This window comes from Sapajus apella, unplaced genomic scaffold, assembly GCF_009761245.1.
Source record: "Sapajus apella isolate SASKATOON/1434 unplaced genomic scaffold, GSC_monkey_1.0 scaffold2, whole genome shotgun sequence".
NCBI classification, from domain to species: domain Eukaryota; kingdom Metazoa; phylum Chordata; class Mammalia; order Primates; family Cebidae; genus Sapajus; species Sapajus apella.
Window position 1 is genome coordinate 45,163,118 of NW_022436942.1, and position 23,789 is coordinate 45,186,906.

At 31.7% G+C, this 23,789-nt stretch overlaps 1 protein-coding gene across 7 annotated transcripts in view; it reads right to left on the reverse strand.

Annotated features, from left to right (window-relative positions):
- The window catches only part of MGAT4C (MGAT4 family member C), a 948,770-nt gene that overhangs the window by 461,571 nt on the left and 463,410 nt on the right, over positions 1–23,789 (reverse strand). The gene's annotated exons all lie outside the window — the stretch shown is intronic.

Genomic DNA, 23,789 nt, shown 5'->3' on the forward strand with positions numbered 1-23,789 from the left:
TAGCTGGGATTACAGGCACGTGCCACCATGCCCAGCTAATTTATTGTGTTTTTAGTAGAGACGGGGTTTCACCATGTTGACCAGGATGGTCTCGATCTCTTGACCTCGTGATCCACCCGCCTCGGCCTCCCAAAGTGCTGGGATTACAGGCTTGAGCCACCGTGCCCGGTCGTGTCAGTTCTATTATTATATCTGAACGTATGGTCTAAGATTTTAAAAAAATACAATTATAAATCAAGATGATATTGCCCAGTACATAAATTTACTTAGCACCTATATGTATTTATTTTTTAATTTAACAGCATTCAGGCCAATATTTATATGCTAATGAAATATCAGTATTATTAAGTCTTTTTCATTTACTATTTGATAAAACTCCAATGAACATTCTGTATCTCTGCTTTGCAAAAAAGCCACATCAATAATGCCTACAGTATAGCCCAGAGTCTGAGACCAACTGTGCTGCATTTCTAAGTCTCGTTAACTATTCCACTGTTCCTTTGCCTAAAGCTTCAAAGTGGCCCAGACACAATCACATCCTTAAATTTTACGGGAGCAATGAAGAGGTCACACAGCATTGGCTTTTTTCTTATTTTAAACATTCAATTTTTCTGAAAGTATTAACTCATTACAACTACAAATTACATATTTTTGTTATCAAATGAATATGAACACTAGATCAAAAATTAAGTCCCAATAAAAAATATAGTCTCAATTTGTGTCACTCTTTATAATGATCTAAGCAATAGATTGATTTTACAACCATATGATTATATAATCTTTGCCTTGCTTCCATGGGTTTAAAGGCTGGTTAAGAGTTATCAGCAGTACCACTTTGAAAAATATTAATTAACTGGATAGAGGAATTTTTTTCTTTTTGCATTTTTATATCTGGTATGTTATTTTTCATCATGTATACAAATTAAGCAAGTACAACAAAAAAATTTGTGCTTAAATTTATGATTGCTGAAATCTCAAGAAATTACAAATTATGACAATGTATGTCTTTTTAAAGTAAAAATTTAAAAAACTCTATTTGTAAAATTCTATGTATTGCTGATTTTTAAAATGAAATATTTAATTAGAAACAACCCCAACCTTGAAAGCTGAACATTTCTTATTCAAATTTACAGATGTTAAGTGTCATTTAAAGATTTTGACTATAATTCAGAGGATTATACACTGATATATACTAGTTTTTTAAGACAACAGATGTCATTAACCTTCTAATTATGTTACCTAGAGAGTCAGAGTGTGTGGGGAGAACTACATACTGTTTTTTAAAATAGTTTGTATCAGTCAAGTCTTATTTATTATCATATAACAATTGTCTTTATAAATATTTCCATTAACATTTTCATATTTAATTATTTTATTAGAACAGTGAAGACAGCATTATTGTTCTCCATTATACACATGATATAACTAAGACTCAAAGGATAAAGACTTGAAATTTTTAACTAGTGGATCTTCTGATGTTATTCAGCTAGGTCCAAACAACTTTTTCTTTAAAAATAAAAATTTAATATTTTTCTTTAAGAAAGGTTTGTGTGATTTAACTTGCTGATTTAAATTGGAGCATAGGCATTTAGTGAATTATTATAACATATTTGAAGCTGTGATACACTGAGACGTTTTCCTATGCCTAATGATTTTGGAAATGATTTGCAAATACAGTTCAAAAAGATAGTCATGTATGATGTTAAAATGTTTTTTAAGTTTAAGAATTCCCTATTGAATATCTGCTAAATGACAGGTTCTTTGTTAAGTTCTGAGATTATGGTAATGAATAAGATAAATCTTTCTATTTTATGTAATTTTTGATGTAGAAATGAAACTAATTAGCCCAAGATATAAATTTGTTTCGAACATTTTAGTGGCAATGAGTTAATTTATAAATTCATTAATAGACAAAAAATTCATAAGATATCAGAATTTTTGTGTCTTTATTACAAAAAAATTCTATTCATTCTTAAAAAAAACAGTATAGCTAAAAATCTTGAGATAATCATTTTAGAATAATTCTGAAATTCTTAATGCTTATGTTTTTGAAGACGTTTTATTTTCCAATGTATGTCATTTGTTTTATATATACATATGTATATCTACATATATAAAGAGTAATGTTAAGGTCTTGATTAGATAATGAAGTTTGGAACAGTTAAGCTATTACATCATATGATTGTAGGAGTAAATCAATTTCTCCATTAAAAGTTGTTGTTAACATCTCCCTTTCTAAATGAATATATTAAAATAAAATAATGAAGGCAAAATTAATTGTCATAAGATAGCACATTAGTTAAATGACTTAGAGCATTTATGTGTTCCAGTTATTTTAAGTCTCTTTGCAAGTGCTGTAACACATTGTTTTACTGCAATTTGCTTTATTGTACTTTTCAGATATTGTAGTTTTACAAATTCAACATTTGTGATAATGCTGCATTGAATAAATCTGTCAGTGCCATTTTTCTAATATCAAGTGTTCACTTTGTGTCTCTTTGTCACACTTTGGTCATTCACACAATATCTCAAGTTTCTCCATTATTATTATATCTTTTATCTGTTTTATTATCATTATATCTATGATCATTAATGTTACTCTTGTAATTGTTATGGGCACCACACACCACAATCATATAAGATAGTGAAATGTTGTGTGTTCAGACTGCCCCACTCACCAGCTGTTCTTCTTAGTTTTCCTTCTACTAGATACTCCCTATTCCCTGAGACACAACAATATTGAAATTAGGCCAATTAATAGCCCTACAATGGCCTCTAAGTTTTCAAATGAAAGGAAGAGTCATACATCACTCACTTTAAGTTAAATGGTAGAAATGATTAAATTTAGTGAGGAAGGCATGTCAAAAGCCAAGATAGGCTAAACACTAGGCCTCTTATGCCAAAGAGGCAAGTTGTGAGTGCACAGGAAAAAAGTTCTTAAAAGTGCAAGTCCAATGAAAACATGAATGATAAGAAATCAAAACAACTGTATTACAGGTATGGAGATAGGTTTAGTGGTCTGTACAGAATATCAAACCAGCCACAATATCCACTTAAGACAAAGCCTAATCCAGAGTAAGGCCCTAATTATCTTCAATTCTATGAAAGCTGAGAGAGTTGAGGAAGCTGCAGAAGAAAAATTTGAAGCTAGCAGAAGTTGGTTTATGATATTTAAAGAATAATGCCCTCTGCATAACTTAACAGTGCAAGGCCAAACAGCAAGGGATGATGCAAGAAGCTGAAGCAAGTTATCCAGAAGATCAGGCTAAGACAACTGATGAAGGTGACTACACTAAACAACAAATTTTCAATGTCGATGAAACAGTCTTCTAATAGAAGATGACATTCCAATAAAACAATGAAATAATGAAGAAAACAAAGTAATTAGGTAACAATATGATGACTGGAACAGTATGTGACATCTCAATAGTAACTTTCAATAATATAAATGCTCCACTTAAATGATACACATTGTCAGAATGGATACAATAATCACAAACCAAATACTGCTCTCTTCAAGAAACACACTTAACCATGTAAGAATTCTTATAGTCTCAAGGTAAAGGGACAGAAAAATATATTCCACACAAATAGAAACCAAGAGCAAGCAGGAGTAGCTATTTGCATATCAGATAAAACAGACCTTAAAGTAACAAAAGTTAAAAAAAAAAAAAAAAGACAAAGAAGGTGATTATATAGTGATAAAAGGATAATCCAACAAGATGTTATAATCCTAAATATATATGCACTGGAACTCCCAGATTCACAAAATTATTACCACTAGACCTATGAAAAGAGACAAACATCAATACAATAATAAAAGGGATTTCAACAATCCACTGACAGCATTAGACAGATCGTTGAGGCAGAAAGTCAACAAAGAAATATTGAACTTAAAGTGCACTCTAGATCAAATGAACCTAACAGATATTTACAGAACATTCTACCCAAGAACTGCAAAATATACATTATTCTGATTAATATCACTCTCCAAGATAGAAAATATAATAGATCACAAAACAAGTCTCAATAAATTTTTAAAACTTGAAACAATATCAAATATCATCTCAGATTATAGAAGAATAAAACTAGAAATTAATTCTAAGAGGAATCCTCAAAACTATACAAATATATGGAAATTAAACAATCTACTTCTGAATTATGCTTAGGTTAACAATAAAATCAAGATGAAAATCTAAAAATTATTCAAAATGAATAACAGTAACACAAGTTATCAAAACCTCTGTGACACTGCAAAAACAGCTAAGAGGAAAGTCTATAGCCCTAAATACCTACATCAAAAAGTCCGATAGATCACAAATTTACAACTAACATCACACCTTAAGGAACTAGATAAACAAGAAAAAAATAAACTCAAAGCTAGCAGAAAACAACAACAACAACAACAAAGATCAGAGCAGAACTAAGTTATTTTGAAATAAATAATACATACAAAAGGTCAGTGAAGCAAAAAGTTTATTCTTTGATAAGATGAAAAAAATGATAAACCATTAGCCAGATTAACCGAGAAGAAAGAAGATTCAAATAAACTCAGTTATAAATGAAAATGGAGACATTACAACTAACAGCACATAAATACAAAGAATCTTCAAGACTGTTATAGACACACCTATACATACAAACTAGAAAATTCAGAGGAAGTGGATACATTCCTGAAAACATACAACCCCCTTAGCTTGTTTCTAATGATAAGTGAGCGCTAAGCTAGGGGTATACAAAGATACACAGAAGAGTGTGATGGACATGAGAGAACTTGAGGAGGAGGTTGTCACAGGATTTAGAAAGCTACATTGCACTATTGGGTACAATGAACACTATTCAGTTGACAAGTGCACTAAAATCTCAGGCTTCATCCCTATACAAATCCTTTATGTAACCAAAAACTACTTGTATCCCTAAAATTACTAAATTTTTTAGAAAGGTATATTTGTTGACTACCATGTGCTCATGAAAAGTTGTTATTGCATTTTATTAAATCTCCCATTGATCTGGATGCTGAAGAAGGAAAGTGAAAATATTCAGTCGCCTGGAAAATAAAATATAATTATGTTATTAAAATATTGTGACATATATATTAAATGAAATATGAGTAATTAGGCCAAATTTTTAAGTTAATTTTGCATCACTAATTGGCCTTATGCAAGTAGAACCTTGTGGAGGCCTATAAATCCAGTTTGTCAAAAAATAATGTCATTTACACACCCAGATAGACAGCAATGAGACATAAATGATTTCATGATAATTGACATTAAATGCAAAGCTAAAGGAAAACAAAATATAAACCTTTCAAGTTCCAACACAAACCAGAAGAAATGCAAAGAAATTCTTTCTTTAAACGAGTTTATAGAAGATGGAACCAGAAATAGAAAAAACACTAGATATCTGGGAAGCTTAAGGTGTTGACTGAGCCGTCATGTGCACCTCACCTCTCTGGCTTCTCTAAATACCACTGAGATGACAGAAGAAAAAAGAAAAACATATAACAAGGTCCACCATCAACATACTGATTTTTTTTAAATGGAAGACAGACTTTTGGAAAAATGGAAGATAGAAAGCAGACTTGGTTGAAATGATATATAAGTAATACAGAGAAAACCTCAACCAAAAACAGACACAAAAGAGAAATTATTCAAATAGGAACCTCTTAAAGAAAATCCCAGGGAAACTTTACAGTTGGAATATATAAGTACAAAATTTCCTTGGGCTTTGGACCAATAACCAGAAATGCTAGAAATGAAGCTGCTAAGCTGGCTGTCTTCAGGAGAAAGCGCCTGGAATTGCTCTCTTTTGAATAACTGAGTGTTTCTTCTGGGAGGATTACTAATTTGGCAGCTTAAGATAAAGAGAAGCAAAGCATAACCTGAATTTACTGAACATTAAAGGTTGGTAAAGAAAGGAAAGGATACAAAAAAATAAGCTTCAATAATGAGTGAAATCCAAAAAGCACATAACACAGAAGAAAAAGAAGCTGCCATCTAGAATCTTTATAGCCAGAAAGGAAAAGTCAATTCCTGTCTTCAAAGCTTCAAAGGACATGCTGATTTTCCTGTAGCATCTACTGCAGCTGGTTACCTCAAGGTAATGTCCATTTACCATTTTGAAAATACTAGGGCCCTTAAGAATCTTCTGAATCTATTTTGGTTGTGCTTTATAAATTGAAAAACAAAGCCTTGATGATCACAACGCTTTGCAAATAAAATTCTAAAAGACAGTTTTATTTTTTAACATTTAATAATTATCTGTTGAGTATTTACTAGGTGATAGCCTTTTTGTTAAGTTTGTTAAGTTATGAGAGTATAGTGGTGAATAAAAGGAATATCCTCTATATCTTTATACAATTTTAAATGTAGAAATACAATAATGAGCCCAAGATACAAGTTTGTTTGGAGAATATTTGTGGCCATGCATTATAGTATAAAATAACTGATAGAAGAAGATCCAAAAATTATTATAATTTTCGTGTCTTTATTACAAAAAATTATAGCATGGTTTACTGAATATTTTAAGCTCACTGTTGATATTTACTGCTTAGAAAAAAAAAAGATTTCTTTCAAAATATTACTGCTCTTTGGGAATGCACCTAATCACCTAAGAGTTCTAATGGAGATGTTGTTTTCCAGCTCCATGGGAGATCATGTTGTGTTTATACCTAATAATACAACATCCACTCTTTAGCCCATGGATCAAAAAGATATTTTGACTTTCAAGTCTTATCATTAATAAAATACACTTTGCAAAGCTATAGCAGATATAGATTTTGATTTATGTGATGGATCTAGACAAAGTACATTGAAAACCTTGTGGAAAGAATTTACCATTCTCGATACCATTAAGAACACTTGTGAGTCACAGTAAGAGGTCAAAATATAAGATTAACAGAAGTTTGGGAGAATTTGATACAAATCCTCATTGATCACCATGAGAGAGTCAAGTCTTGAGAGGAGGAAGCAATTGCAGATGTGGTAGAAATAGCAAAATAGCCAAAATTATAAGTGGAGCCTGAAGATCTGACTGAACTGCTACAATTTCATGATCAAAATTAAATGAATGAGAAATTGCTTCTTATGCATAAGCAAGTTATTTATTTATTTATTTATTTATTTTGTAGATGGGATCTTATCCTGGGGAAGATGCTATAAAATTGTTGAAATGACAGCAAATAATTTAGAATCCTACATAAACTTAGGTAACAAGCAGGGTTTGAGAAGAACGACTCCAATTTTGAAGGACGTTCTATTGTGGGCAAAATACTGTCAAACAGTAGCAGATATTGCAGAGAAGTCTTTTGTGAAATAAATAATCAGTCAATGTAACAAACTTCATTGTTGCCTTATTTTCAGAAATTGCATGATCACTCCAATGTTCAGCAGCCACCACCCTGATCAGTAAGCAGACATCAACGTTGAGGTAGGACCCACCTCCAGCAGGGAAGATTACAATTTGTTAGAGGTTCAGGTAATCCTTAACAGTTTTTAGCAATAAGTTTAACAGTTTTTAAATTAAGGTGTGTACACTGTCCTTTAGATGTAATTCTATTCCATAGTGAATTTATCACAGTATACTATAAACATAACTATAATATGCACTGGGAAATCACAATTTTGTGGACTTGCATTATTGCAACATTCATTTTGCAGGTGTCTGGAACCAAACTTGCAATATGTCTGAAGTATATTTGTATTCCCCCGACATTAGATTTATATGTATCATATATGTGTATATTTGATATATGTAACACAAATTTGCCTGTGTATGTATGTATATACATACATATATATGTATATGATGTATATACGTATATACATACATACACAGGTAATGTATATGTATGTAAATGCATATACATACACACTGTATATGTATGTATATACATATATACATGCATACACAAGTAAATTTGTGTATCATATATCATATATACATCTATATGGTACATATTTACACAAATTTACATACACAAATTTTACATATTTACACAAATTTATATACACAAATTTACCTGTGTATATAATACGTACATACATACATATATACATGGGTAAATTTGTGTTATTTAACTCAAGAACATAATTACAGTTTCATGATTTTACATAGGTTTCTCAAACATAATTATACATTAATGTGGATGTTTTCTATTAAAGTGATTAAACTGAAATTTCAACCGCTCATTGTGTCACAGAAGCATGTTGAACAGGCCAGGAGAAAAATTCAAAATCCAGACAACTGTTACTACTTTAAATTACTGACCATGAATAATAAATGAGCACTCACCACTGCAAAATATCTTAATTACAACTTATAGAATAGCCTTAAACTTCACTGAGAAAACAATAGTCTCTGTGCAGGAAACCCCAAATATCAATCCAACCCAACTATCTACCAAACTTTTTTACCAAAGTTTTACCAAACTGTCTCATGCTAATTCTTCTCATTCATATCAGACTCCCTCTGCCTTGATTCATTCTTATCAGTGTTTAATCCCGTTTAATATTTCTATGCTTTAAAAAATAAGCTCCCCCCACTACTTCATTTACCTCTCTAATAACAATATTTCTACATTGGAAAATATCTCAAATATTGATTTTCTTGACTTTTTAATGATTGCCATTATAACTGTTATGAGATGGTATCTCATCGTGGTTTTAATTTGCATTTCTCTAATGACCAGAGACGATGAGTTTTTTTCATATGTTCGTTGGCCACATAAATGTTTTCTTTTGAGAAGTGTTTCTTCATATCCTTTACCCACTTTTTGATGGGGTTGTTTTTTTTCTTGTAAATTTGTTTTAAGTTCCCTGTAGATTCTGGATATTAGCCCTTTGTCAGATGGATAGATCGCAAAAATATCCTCCTGTTCTGCAGGTCGCCTGTTCACTCTGAAGACACATGCACACATATGTTTATTGTAGCACTGTTAACAACAGCAAAGACTTGAAAGCAACACAAATGTTCATCAATGATAGACTGGACAAAGAAAATGTGGTGCATATACACCATGGAATAGTATGCCCCCGTAAAATAGGATGAGTTCATGTCCTTTGCAGGGACATAGATGAAACTGGAAACCATCATTCTCAGCAAACTGACACAAGAACAGAAATCCAAACACTGCATGTGCTCACTCATAGATAGGTGTTGAACAATGAGAACACATGGATGCAGAGTGGGGAACATCACGCACCAGAGCCTGTCAGGGGTATGGGGATAGGGAAAGGATGGCATTGGAAGAAATACCTAATGTAGATGATGGTTTGATGGATGTAGCAAACCACCATGGCATGTGAATAGCTATGTAACAAACCTGCACGTTCTGCACTTGTGTACTAGAACTTAAAGTATAACAAAAAAAAAAAAAAGAAAGCGAGCTGAGATGGCACCACTGCACTCCAGCCTGGACAACAGAGCAAGACTGTCTCTGAAAAAAGAAAATTATTTTCTCATTTTATAATATCTTCTCAATTCACTTTTGCAAGACATTCATATCCTTCAAGGCATTAAAATAGTCCTCATTTTACCTGATGTTCTAACAATTGACTGATTCCTTCTTGAACCATTCTCTTCTCTTGTCTTTGGTGATACCACATTCTTCCTATTTCTTTCATACTATACAGGGCTTTTAATCCCTGGCTCATTTGCTGGCTTCTTTTCTTCCGTGTGTATAACAGACTTGAAGTATTTCTTGACTGATCATGGACCTCTTTTTCTTCTCAACCTATACTTTCCCTGTAGATCATGTTATCCGGTTCCATGGCTTTGCATATTATCTGTCTTGTTGACTACCACATTTATATCTGCAGCCTGACCTTTTTCCATTGTGCTTTAAATGTGATTCTCCATCTGTATACTGATCTCAATTCTTGGCTCTCTAAAAAAGATTTTAAAATTCAAACATGGCAAAAAAAGAATAACTGATTCTACCATATTGTTGTAAATCTGACCCTACTCCAGTCTTCCATATTTTAATAATAGTAACCAATTTTTGCACAAATTTCCTGGGCTGTTTACCTTCTGGCTTGCAATTTCTGGCTATGTAGTATGCATCAGTAAAACTTTATACGTGTGTGTGTTTGTGTGTGTGTGTACGTGTGTCTATACACATATATACCTACACATAAAATATATTACAAAAATATAGAATAAAATTTATTGTGATTTATGTTCTTTAGAATAGCTGATTTTTTATAAACATATAACTTGAAATATTTTGTGAAAATGTATTGCTAAGACAAATAACCATTTTTTCCTGATAATGAAAGTAAAACATGTGGATAAAAAGTTCCAGTAAAAAAAAGTCATGTGAATAATTATTCATCCCAGGAAAGCTGTTCCAAATGTCACTGGTAAAGTATGTAATGCAATTATTTTTCTCAAAACGATACACCATTATAGCACAGATATCACTCTGTATTCATTTCACATTATCTATTTATGAAACTTCTTGAGACTCTGGCTTAGAGAAAGCAACTAGCTGTTTTTGTGATTTGCAAAATCAATGTCTTAAAGGAAAAAAAGTCAAAAAAATAGTATTTTATCATTTATATTGTTTTCTTGCTTTTTTACTCACCTTATAATATGAATACCCTGCATTATTTTCTATATTATCTAATGTTTATATAAGATGAAAATTGTTATCAGGACTTAAAGTTACATCATGTAATTCAATCCTGTAATACAGATATATGGATGTGATTAGCCATGGTGGAAAGAGTGTGGATTTCATAATTGTAATGAAACAGTTTAACTATGTAAATTTGCACAAGCTGCAAGCTATTGCCATGCCTCTGTTTTCTCTTCTATGAGAGGGAGATGGTTATACTAAACCTGCTCGTGTGCAAATCTAAGCATTATATGTAAATATATAAAAATTCTTCTAATCTAGAAGCTTATCAATACTATGTCATGCACTAAGAAGTTTTATTGCATTACTAGTGTTTTACATCAAAAGATAAGTTTGGAATAGATTAATTTAAACATTGGTAAAAAAGATGAGCAATACGGAGACTAAAAGATTGTAAAATAGTGACCCTTTGACAGGAGCAGACCCTTCAACAAGAATACTTCAACAGTATTCCAGAGGAGTGCCCTTTTTCTAAAAGAGCAGCATTCTGTTTTTATAACTGTGATTGAGAACTTTGGCCAGAGTAAAAAGAAATGACTGGAAACAACTTGTCTATATCTAAAAGTAACAACAATTGTGTCAGTAAACTGAGTTTAGAGATATTTAACACTAAATAAAATCTTTATGCTTCATAAGAACCAGTTGAAAAAAAAAAGTTTAACAGAATTGCTTACAATGAAAAGCCCACATGTTGACCAGAACTGATCTCATTGTAAATTTTATTGCTGTAAGTGGACTTGATTTATAGCCTCCTTCATGTTTACTCAGAAAAAAAAAAAATATATATATATATATATATATATATATATATATCTTTTTAATAATGAGGAGATTATTCTTTTAAAAGTGTAAAAGGATGACAGAAAAAGAGAGAGTGCAAGAGAAGACATAAGAAAGACAATAAAAGCAAGAGAGAGCTATAAAGGAACCAAATACTTAATAAATAAATCTGACTGAGATATGTTTTTACTCATTTTTTCCATGAGACACATATGCCATAACATTTTATTATCTATCTCAAATAATTTAGTATTTTCAGAATTTGACTATATAATCATCTCAAATATAATATTTATTAAAAATTGTTTTGTTTCTAAGAGCAAAACAATTTATGGCCTTTTTTCAATATAATTTATTGTTAAATGGCTATCTTGTCAGAAAGCAGATCAATGATTTGCTGGAGATGGGGCTGGGGCAGAAGTGTTGACTGAAAAAGACACTGTTAAATGTGACAAAATCTTTCCATATTATGATTTGGTAGTGGAAACACACTTGCATAAATTTATCAAACTGATAAAGTGTACACTTAAAATGAATGCATTTTTCAGTTGTAAATTTTATTTAAATAAAACAATCTGTGCTCGGAAATTTAAATGACTAAGTAAAAGAAAAGTAAGAGGAATTGAATTTATGTGGGCCTACACCAGACCACAAGTCCGTGACTACTATTTACAATTGTAAATGGTGCTTTTTGGAGTTCTGTGACACAGATGATACTACAGGTTATACTTGGGTCCTTCACATTTCACATATAAATTCATCTGCTACGTGAAGTTTTATGAGATTCGCATGCTGTTTTTTTTTCTCATCTGCATACATTTCCAAACTTAAAAAATTCAAGTATTCAAAACTGTACTTAAATAAACCTATTATAATAATCTAATGAAGTATAATAAACTTCTTCATAACAAATAACCTGGTTATCATGTTATTTTTAAAGATACTAAACAAGTATATAATTGCATATAACAGCATTGACTATGAATATACAATAAAGAAAACATTAAGAAATCACATATAAAAATAAATGATCAGTAAACAGCGAAAAAAGAATTTGATGGGCAATACTTCCCATCAATATTATTTACTTTTTCCATGTCTTTTCCTTGTTTCTCTTTTTACTTTTCTTTTCTCTCAATTCCATCCTCCTCTCTCCATTCTCTTCTTCTTTCATTCTACTTTTTCTCATAATTATACTTGATCTTAGCCAAAAGACCAAGAAACGATTTTTTTCTAATAATTATTACAGCTAATATTTGTTTCATTCCTTGTAATGTGCTACTTGTTAGTCTAAGTGCTTTACCTAGTTGAGAACTTACTTTTTTTTCCTTTTATCTGCTGTATCTTTACTAGGTCCTTCATCTTTCAGTTTGAGAGTAGCTTGTTGCTTACTTTTATTTTCATTTCCACCTTGAAGTACACACCAATTTTTATGTGTGTCATCATACTAAGAACCTCTTTAGAAGATTACCACACATTGTTACATTTCCTTTTCTCTATTAACTTATCCATATAATATAGCACTTGGGTTTTTCCCTCAGTATTTTTATAAAAATAAATCTATGCATGGTTCTATATTAGTATTTTTTTTATTCTTGAATTCTGAGTCTTTTGGTATTGTTTACAATTTTCATTAAAATTTCTAACATCTATCCAAAAAATATTGGAAATATTTTCTTCCTTATGCAATCTGGATTTCCTTCTTCAGACCTCAAGTTGTCAATATAAGTACTTTGTATCTCATATTTTGAATAATTCAGAATCTTCCCTTCTGGTGTCACAGTTTTCAATTCATCACTCACCATATTAAATTGATTCTGCTTAATACTGTGTTCTTACTACTATTAGGAAGATAATGTGCAGAGACTGTTATTAACAGCTATGTAAAGAAAACATAGATTCTGTTCTCAAGAACTTGCAATCTAGTTTTAAAAAGTAGAGTGTGCATAGTAACAAGAAAATGAAAGCTATGATGATCTTGATACTATTATAGTTGGTAAAATATCTCTCCCATATTGCATTTGGTGTCCTTTATCATAACCATAATAACAGATTTCAGAGAAACAGGTTTTTTTTTATTTGTTTGTTTCAAGAACTTCAGATAAATCTGTATTGAACCTGCCTTTAATTTTTAATTAATTGATTCATTATGTTTTTACTTTCTAAATAGACAGTAAAATAAGTTACAGAGTAAAATAAATAATAAAAATTTAGTTACTCCTGTACAATAGGAATTGTTCTAACATTTGTGTTGGTGAATGTGTATTCCAAAATGATTATGTTAGCCATGCAATATATAGACCAAGTATAAGTTGAACAATAGTATAGCTATAGATGGAAATTTAGATACTGAGGTAGATAGAATGAAATCATTTTTTTCAAACGATGCTTGCCTACTTAAGTGTTTTGTACTTCCTGATCTCTCTAAGTATACTCTTCCTCCATATACTGCATAACATTCCCTCTTACCTTTTCCAGGCTTTTGCAAATGACACTGTGAGAGAGCTTCCCATAACCTGGCCATTTCCCTTCAGCAATTCTGATTCCCCTACATGTTTGAGACCTTTTGCTGCACAACTCTGAGATGTTGCTTTCATTGGTCAATGACACATGATTTACATGCATATAGGTCAGGCCAGATGGTAAAAATATTCCCCAAAGCAATCTTTGGTTAATGAGAGAAGAGAATTAGTGGCTAAGTGCCTCCCATTTCCCTCAATCTTTCAATGATATAATATGAGACATGGTTCACACAATCTCCCAGAATTCCAGAGAAGGAGGGAGTCTGGGTTGCCTGTGGTGGTCTCCTGCTCATTTATACACTTTTTATTGGAATCCTTCAGAACTTCCCTATTTCCTGCCATGGTTCTTGGGAATCACCACACACAACTTACTTTTACCTAATTTCTTGCTTCAAAGTTAGTTTCCTGGAAATCCTACCTAAGATAGTCATATTCTTTCTATGCAAAATTTACTTTCGCCATCCTCATTAAAATTGCAATGCTAACCTAAACCAAGCATAGCCATCTCCTAACCCTATCTTAATATTCTTCATGTCATTGCTATGAAATGAAAAATTACATCATTTACTATTTATTTACTACCTGACCCCCTTACCAGAAAGTAAAGCTATGAGAGCAGGAACTTCTGTTTGTTTACTGTACCTCTAGTAGCTATAATCATATCTCCTGCTGAATGGAAGGTGCTTAGTGAATTAATTTTGAAGGAATTATTAAAATGAATCTTAGAAAAAAAACTCAGCTAACATTAATATTTTCTTCTAAAATTGACAAGGTAGGCTTTGAAATTGGTAAGGAAATAGTGTTTAACTCAACTTTATGTTTCTTCCCCAGACAAATCAGAGAAATACAAGTCTAATATAATGAATGTTAAAACATACATTTCATTAAATCTTTGAGTCTTGCTTAAATATAATTTTAAACTGTCAAGGAAAGCCAGTAATTGGAACCTTTTATTTTAAAACTCAGATAGCTAGGCTTTAGATCTTTATCATCGAGGAGTACATGATTCAAGCAATTATTAAGTCTACAGATGTTCAGCCAGAAGCTTTCCAACATCTCTTGTCACTGAAGAGAGAGTAGAGGTATATTATAGATATAGAAAGAAAAAGTTAGCTGAGCTAAGACAAACTGTAACTTAATTTCTATTATTGGGGTCTACTAAATGTTTAGGTGGTAACACTGTGGTGAATAATATGATAATTGAGAATGTACAATCAATAATTTTCAGTTATAATGTTTACAGCAATTTCTGTTTTCTTATATACTGTAGTTTAAGAAAGCATAGTGAGCTTTCAGGTATTACTGTGAAAAAGGAATAGTATGACATTATGGTGTTTGAAGAAATTTTACTGAGATAGGCTTTGGTTCAAATTCCAACTCTACAATTTACTAAAAGTATGCTCTTGTATGATTTCAGATTTTCCTAATTTTGCTTTTTTTTTTAGAGGGGTAAATCACATAAGGTAATGTGCACAACTCTTAATTGTATAGTTTGATGTACTTCATGAAGTTAATACATTCATTGAGACAGCCATTTAACAAATCAAATTATATAATATTTCCAAGATCACAAAAGCCTGTCTATAAGCAGGCTACTTATCACTCTACCCAACCACTCTGTGGTAACCAATCTTCTCACTTCTGTCACCACTAACTTAATCTGTTTTCGAAATTTTTTATAGATGTAGTAACACAGTATGTTTTATGTCTAATTTTACTTGCAGAATATTCTATTTATAAGACTTAATACCATTGTTCCATGTAGTAGCCATTTGATTATTTTTATTTTATGTACTCTCACATTTCATGACTACAACTAATGGTTTTATGATTACATCTAATTTACCCATTCCAAATTTGATGAAAATGTGAGATATTTTTGTTCGTTAATAATTATTTTGCTTTGACTGTTTAATGGGTGCAGAGTTTTCTTCTGCGGTAATGAAATTCTTTTGTACTAGATGGATATGGTGGTTACATAATATTATGAATGTGTTGGCTATCACTGAATTGCAACCTTTAAAATAGTTAATTACATGTCATGTGATTTTGTCTTGAATAAAAAGAATTATGTTGCTTTGAACATTGTATCTAATTTTTGCCCCATTTATACTGTGAAGTATTCATATGTTCAGCTTTAATAGACATTGCCAAGTTTTCTCGGTGACAGTGCCAGTTTCCACATTGATCAAGAGTAAATGAGATTTCTAGTACTCCACATCAATGTCAACATGATTTGTTTTTTCCCCACATGCATTGGTTTTAATCTGCATTTCACTGCAGATTAATGATGATGAATAATGTTGATTAACATGACGAATGATGTTGAGCTCCTTTACATAAGTTTATTGTCTATTTGGATAGATTTGTTAGTGAAGTGCTTAGTTTTTTATTAGGTTGTATTTTCTTATTAATTTGTATAAATTTATGTATTTGTAATAATTTTTTCTCAGATTAACACATTTCCTGACAATTATTCAAATTGTCAAAATGTTCTCTCATTCCGTGGTTTTGAGTTTTACTCTCCTAATGGTGAATAGAAGTTCTTACTTTTAATATAGTTCAATTTCCCAATTTTCTCTTTATATTTAGTGCTTCTTGAGTTTTGTTAACATATATTTAAATACATCAAAGTAATGACTATATCTTGTTATTTTCTGGAGTTTTCATTATATTATCTTTTACATTTGGGTTTAAGATTCCTTGGAATTGATTATCTTGTATTATGTAACCTGGTGATCAAGCTACTTTCTTTTTCTTTTTTTTATGGTAGCTTTTTATTTATTTTTTTATTATACTTTTAAGTTTTGGAGTACATGTGCATAGGTATACACGTGCCTTGTTGGGTTACTTTATTTTTCTATGTTTCCCTCTTTCTTTCCTACACACACACACACACACACACACACACACAAACACACACAAATACAAATTTGTTTATGTATCAATATATAAATATGTTATACACATATATACATATGCTTGTTTACATATACATGTTTGTATACACATATTGTTTGTATCCATATATGTGCACATGTATACATTTATGTATTCATACTTATAGCTATGAGTATATATACTGCAATAGATATTGTATACATCTCTTCTACATTAAGTGTTATTTTGTTATTTTTGTCATATATATGATAAGTATATAAAGATGAGTCAACTATATCAGTTTTATTTGGTTCCTTTGAAGATGATGTGGTTTGAATGTGTGTCCCACACAAATCTCATATAGAAATGTAATCACCAGTGTTGGAGGTGGGGCCTGGTAGGAGGGGATTGGGTCATGGGGTGATTTCTCACAGATGGTTTAGCACCATTCCTCTTGGTACTGTCATTGCAGCAGTGAGGGAGTTCTTGTGAGATGTGGTCCTATAAAAGTGTGTAGCACCTACCTTCTTATTCTGTCACTCCTGCTTTCACCATGTAACATGCAAGCTCCTGCTTCACTCTCCTTCATGACTGGAAGCTGACAGAGGCCTTCCCAGAAGGAGAGGCCACTGTGTTTCCTGTAGGCCTGCAGAATTCTGTGCCATTTAAAAATTTTTTCTTATAAATTAGCCAGTCTCAGGTATTTCTTTATAGCAATGTGAGAACAAACTAACACAGAAAGCATTATGCCCTTTCTTTAAGCTCCTTTTGAAGATTCTTTTATCTTTGTTTTGATTTTTAACAGGTTACTATTAAGTGGCTAGATTTTCTTTGCACTTGGGATTCTTGTAGCTTATTCAATTTTTGGTACTATGTCTTTTGTCAGATTTGAAAAATTATTGAGTGGCTCTTTGATTTTGTGTTTGCCTGTTATTTTCTCTTTCCAAAACACTGATTATATATTGGTCCCATTTTATGGTCTCTGTTCTTCAAGATGGCTAGTCTTTGATTAATTAATTCTTTTAACATAAGATTAGACATTAATCCTCTTTTCTTTAAAGTCACTCTTCTTTATACCCACCTACTGAATTCTTTATTATGGTTATCAAAAATTTCAGTGCTAAGATTTTCACATTACACACACACACACACATTTTCAATTTTAGTTCTCTGTTGAAATTTTCAATATTCTATTTTCTCAGCATTTGTCGCATGTATTAATCATAATTGTTTAAAAGTCTGCATTTTATTTCACTATCTAGTGAGTCACTTCCAACCTATAGTGACTAATATATCACTTAATTTTTCTCTTGGTTTTCAATCATTCGACCACTATATTCTATTAGAATCAATTTTTTTGTTTGTTTGTTTAATTATTGGTAGGTAGAAACTCGTGGATAAATCACCTGATTCAGCTGAGGCTGACCTTTATCTTGTTTGCTTTTCTACCAGGTAGAGCTCTTCTGGCACCCCCACTGAAAGTGTCAGTATTAACTAGGTCCATTCTTGCTTATTTGTACCTAAACTTCAACTCTTGAATTCTTTGTCTTGTGTGACCCGCCATGTTCTCTGCTTTGTTTGTAGCAGCTATTTTCTTCTTGATTTCTATTTATTTAGTCTATGCATTTGTATTTTAGGGACTGATAAATGCCTCAAAGCAAATTACACATAAAATACTGGGCTCAATTTGTTACACTTTATTTTTCTTATAGAATATTGGCCTCCTGAATATAGGGACAAATTATTATAGGGCCATTAAAACCAAGAGAAAAATTAAGTAACAGCATAGTCACTCAAGCTTAGTAGATATTAAAATTATCAAACACAGACTTTTAAATAATTATGATTAATCATGTAAAGGTACTACTTAGTAACTTTGACTCCAGTGTTTGTCTTCCTAGCCGGTGAGTTTATGGTCAACTGTAGACTATATCTCTCTATTCAGACTTTATGTGGAAGCCATGGATTAGTCAAAGCCATACAGAAGAGGATGGAAGAGAATGGAGGTAAATGACTTGCTTGCTACAATGCCTATTTTCTCTCTCTGATCTTGTTCCTCCAATCCTTAATTGCATTGAAATCTTCAACCACATCAGTTTTGCACTTAAAACTCTTATTGTTGGTCTTAGTGAGAAAGTCAGTCTGATATCTATTACTGCATTATAGACATTATAGACAGAAACGAAAGTCTGAGAAAGTTATTTAAACTCTCCTAGTTTTCGTTTCTTTAAATGAGAATGAATATACCACTCAAAGTGTATATTTAAACCATAGTTAAGAAAATTTCTTATGCAGAGTGCATTGCAGAGTATATTGTGATTAATAAAGGAGAGAGGCTATGATTGTTGATTTGGTTCATTAGCAAATAATAATAACTACCATAACAATGTTAGGCAGTATACAGTACTCAAATATAAAATATATGAAATCATAATACCAAGAAGAGAGTTTTAGTTTTCAGTGGAACATAACCATATTTCTACAAATATTGCTTATTAAATTGTTCTGTTCCTGAAACATTCTGCTTATGTAAATCTTCTGGACTAATAAGAGAAAACTTCACCTTGTTTAAGCAGTTTAGTGAGAACTTATTCATCTATGAGTAAAAGAAACTTAAAAGTAGGAAGGGGTTGATTTTTTTCATGCTGCAATATGTCCAGTAGCAGATAAGCTAGACCAACTTGGTAACTCAAAGATGACACTGGGAACTTGACTCTCTCAATCTTGCAGCTCCACTATTTACATTCTGTCTTTTGTCCAGTCTTCATGTTTGCGTCTTGTGAATGCCAGGGACAACTCACCTCCAGCATTATGCACGCATTAAAGGCAAAAATGGGAAGTTGGCAGCAATAATAAGATAATCATTCTTATGTCAGGAAAATACATTTCCCAGAAATTATGAGGACTTTTGCTTACTAGATTCTTGCAAGAATTTTATCCATAACTGTAAGGACTGTGTGGATATGTAGCTTTTTAGCTATGCATATCACCTTTCTGAATCAAATCTGTCCCACAAATGTACTCACACTCACACTTGCCATGCACCAGGATTAGATTCTTATTATCTACTTTATTATTTCTCAAGGTATCATTAGTCACAAATAAAAGATAACATGGCCAAATACATTAGGACATTACTTACATGACTTACATGATAATGTTTTCAAAGAGCCAATAAAGGGCTCAGAAAACCACGGTAGAGAAAAAAAAAAAAAAACCCGTTATTTTCCTACAATGTTTTTCAGAATAAAGGCTATGTTTTGGTAAAATGCCTACAACTAAACAGAGCACAGTACTACTAATCCTTATAAGAAAATCAGGAAACTATTGATATATCATAATTTATATGCAATTACATACATGCCTTTTTTTTTTTTAATTTTTTTAAGATAGGGCCTCACTCTGTTGTCCAGGTTGGAGTGCAGTGGCACACTCACCACTCACTGAAAACTTGACCTTCTGGGATCAAGCAATTCTCCCACCTCAGCCTTCTCGAATAGCTGGAACTACAGGTACAAACCACTGCACCTGATTAATTTTTGTATTTTTTGTAGGGATGGGGTTTTGCCATGTTGCCTAGGCTAATCTTGAGCTCCTGAGATCAAGCAATCTGCCTGCCTCAGACTCCCAAAATGCTAAGATTACAGGCATGAGTCACTGTGCCTGGTCTCATACTCATAAACAACTATATAAAACATAAAAATTGATAGGTAGATAGAAAAATGGACATATTGCTACACAAAAGCCAGAAAGATTGTATTTGTACATCAGTTCAAACATAGATTTTATATATCAGCTCAATGAAATTAATAAAACATTCATGAATACCTACTGGTTTCAGCACTGGAAAAGTAAGAAAAGAGCAGATTCAGTGACATGGGGAAAATTTAATAATAGCAACAATTTGGTTTTCTAAAATCATAAATTCAGAAAAGTATAAACTTTCTGAAGTTTGAAGACATTCACATGAAATATATGTAAATTCAAATTCTGAAATTGAGATATCTAATCCAACAAATTTCATGTTGTTTCTGTCTCTTAACAATATTTTGTCTATTCTCTGTTTTCTCCTAATACATGTCTTCTTACATATTACTAGACTAATTAATAATTCAAAAAGGCTGGTGCTGCTTTTAAGTTAATCACTAAGTATTTTTATTCTCCTAATTTTAGTACATTTTAAAATTACCTGCTTGCATTGATGGTGAATCCTGTTATTCATTATTTAATTTAGGATGCCCTTGTATCATTTTGAAACCTCTATAACTTTAGGAAAAATATGTGAGTGGCATTAGTAAATGTGCTTGAATGAAAAGGAATTAGTTTTTGCTCTATTCCAGTATCAAATAATTAAGCAATATACGCAGGACTTTCTTCAAAGGTATGTGCCAAGCATTTAACACAATTCTCTGTCTTTCCAAAAGGCAATGGATGTATATAGGCTAATAAATTAATTAAATCACTCCTTGTGTGGGGAATATCTATTTGAGAAAAGTTTTTGCTCCTTTGGATGAGGTTGACCCTAGTTCAGTTTCTATCGCCAAATATACGTCTTTGTTAATTAACAGGAAGTTTTATTTCTTTCATTTTATGTTATAGAAAAGTGGCGCTTTTAAAATTTTTTACTATTTCTGAAAATAGAAAAATTAAAAATAATTCAGAAAAGAAAACTCTTCACAGGGTCACTAAATCCTTTCTAAGCATAATTCTCTGCAAGTAAAACTTGAAGAAAAGAATTTGGTGATAAGCAAAACATAGAAGTCCCACACTTACATCTTGGAATTTTGTACTTGTTGCCCAGGCTGAAGTGCAATGGCACGATCTCAGCTGACAGCAACCTCTACCTCCCAGGTTCAAGGTATTCTCCTGCCTCAGCCTCCACGTAGCTGGGATTACAGGCATGCACCACCATGCCTGGCTAATTTTGTATTTTTTTAGTAAAGATGGGGTTTCTCCATGTTGGTCAGTCTGGTCTCGAACTCCTGGCCTCAGCTGATCCGCCCATCTCAGCCTCCAAAAGTGCTGGGATTACACGCATGAGCCACTGCAGCTAGCCTATAAGTGTTTTCCATTTTTAAAATTTCTAGTTTCTAAACACCCAGGTGTGTTCCTACTTTGATTGGTAAGGTCTAGTGTGGTTCTTTTCAAATCATTATCCTGTCAAAAAAGAATATTTTCAAGATAAGGTTTATAACAAATTGGGTTCTAATGTTCCGAAAAATATAGAGTATTACTTGAACTGTTAAATCTTTATAAATGTTAAAGAAAAGGATACATCTACTCTTAAGCACTAGGAGCATTTAATGTAAGAAAAATATGCTTCAAAAAAATCATGATTAGCATGGAAAGTATATCAACATATTCCTCCTATTCCTTATTCTTCTCATTAAGGCAATTCAAAATAAATGCTTAGTTTTATTTAATTTATTGAGAATATGCTTCACTAGGCCTGAAGACAAATGCTGAAGTCAAATTCACCAAGCTGCCAGAATTTAGGAGGCCAATAACTATTGTTTTTAACATTGTCAGTGTCATCATTATGATGTTACAGAGAAATAAGGATAAAATATGATAAAAAATTTTTGGAAAAGGAAGAGTATATAATCAACATTAGTTATCTCATCATCTTTATTAAAATGAGTAATAGAAAATTTAAATAAACTACCGTAATGTGGATAGTAAATGGCAGCCTGGCATTCAGATCTATGTGTTTCAAAAACCATCCTTGTAAACATGATCATATTCTTACTTCCTGGGGCTAAATGATTCAGTTTATCTAAAGGAGAATTTATCAAAATCTAGCATCTAGAGTTAGAGAGATCTCCCTTTAGCATTGAGTTCTGATATTTTAAGAAGGTTTTGGTTATAAAACACACATGACATAAAACTTACAGAAATCTTTCATCATTATGAGCTCTCTATCTTATGTCCTGTCAGGAAGGTCTAGTAGAAACTTCACAACTACCTGGTAGAACAATGGTTTCCAATATCAATCTAATGATATGCACTCAACTGGCTTCAAAAGACAATGCTAGAGAGCATTTTCAAACTCCAGACTACTGGAACCTCTTCCTGAATAACTGAACTGAAATCTCAGATGGTCCAGGATGCCCCTATTTCAATTAACTTAAGTAATTATGACAGTTACCCAGTTGAGAATCCACTGTTCTAGAATATATCAAATAAACTTTTTCTATGGAAGGATTATAAATTTAGACAAGAATTTTTTTTAATTTTTCCTTTGTGTTATTGAATTTAATATATCATGGTTTTTAATAAAATTAATTAAATAACTACTGAACTACTTAACCTGCTATAGTGCTTTCTTGCCCAATGCAGGCGTACTATTTTCATTATTTAACTTCCATTACTTGCTTTTCCAAAGTACATAACATACAGAATTAATGGAAGGCAGAATGTAAATTAATATCCAGTCCTATTGACCTAATAGAAAAATATGTATAAATGAGGATTAAAACAATATTTTAAAAATAATAGACTTTTTAATTGTCTCAATGTAAATCCTTCATTTCATTTATGAATGGATTTATTCAACTAAGCCATATCATAATCTAGGTGGAAAGATAATGTTATTTCTGGCTTACTGTTGTTTCTTTGCTTTCAGGTTATGATAAAAAGAATATATATGCTAGAGATTTTTTTCATGTGGGAAGCTATTTTCAATATAGTTGAGCTGAAATGTCATCTTAGTTTTAAAGGGAAAGAAAATAGCATGTTAATTTATTCAGCAAGTGAGACTTCTGGTCATAGATTTTAAACTCTAGAGGCTGTGGCTTGTAATGAGCCTGTCAGCAGTTGCTACTATGCCTACCCACTAAAGAAATGATGGCATCTCCAGGAAAATCAAAACATATTGCTTTAGTAGAACCTTGTTAAGAAAAACTAAATAATAATAAATAAAATCACAAGTTTTTTTTTTTTTTATTTCACCTCTTTCTAACTTCATG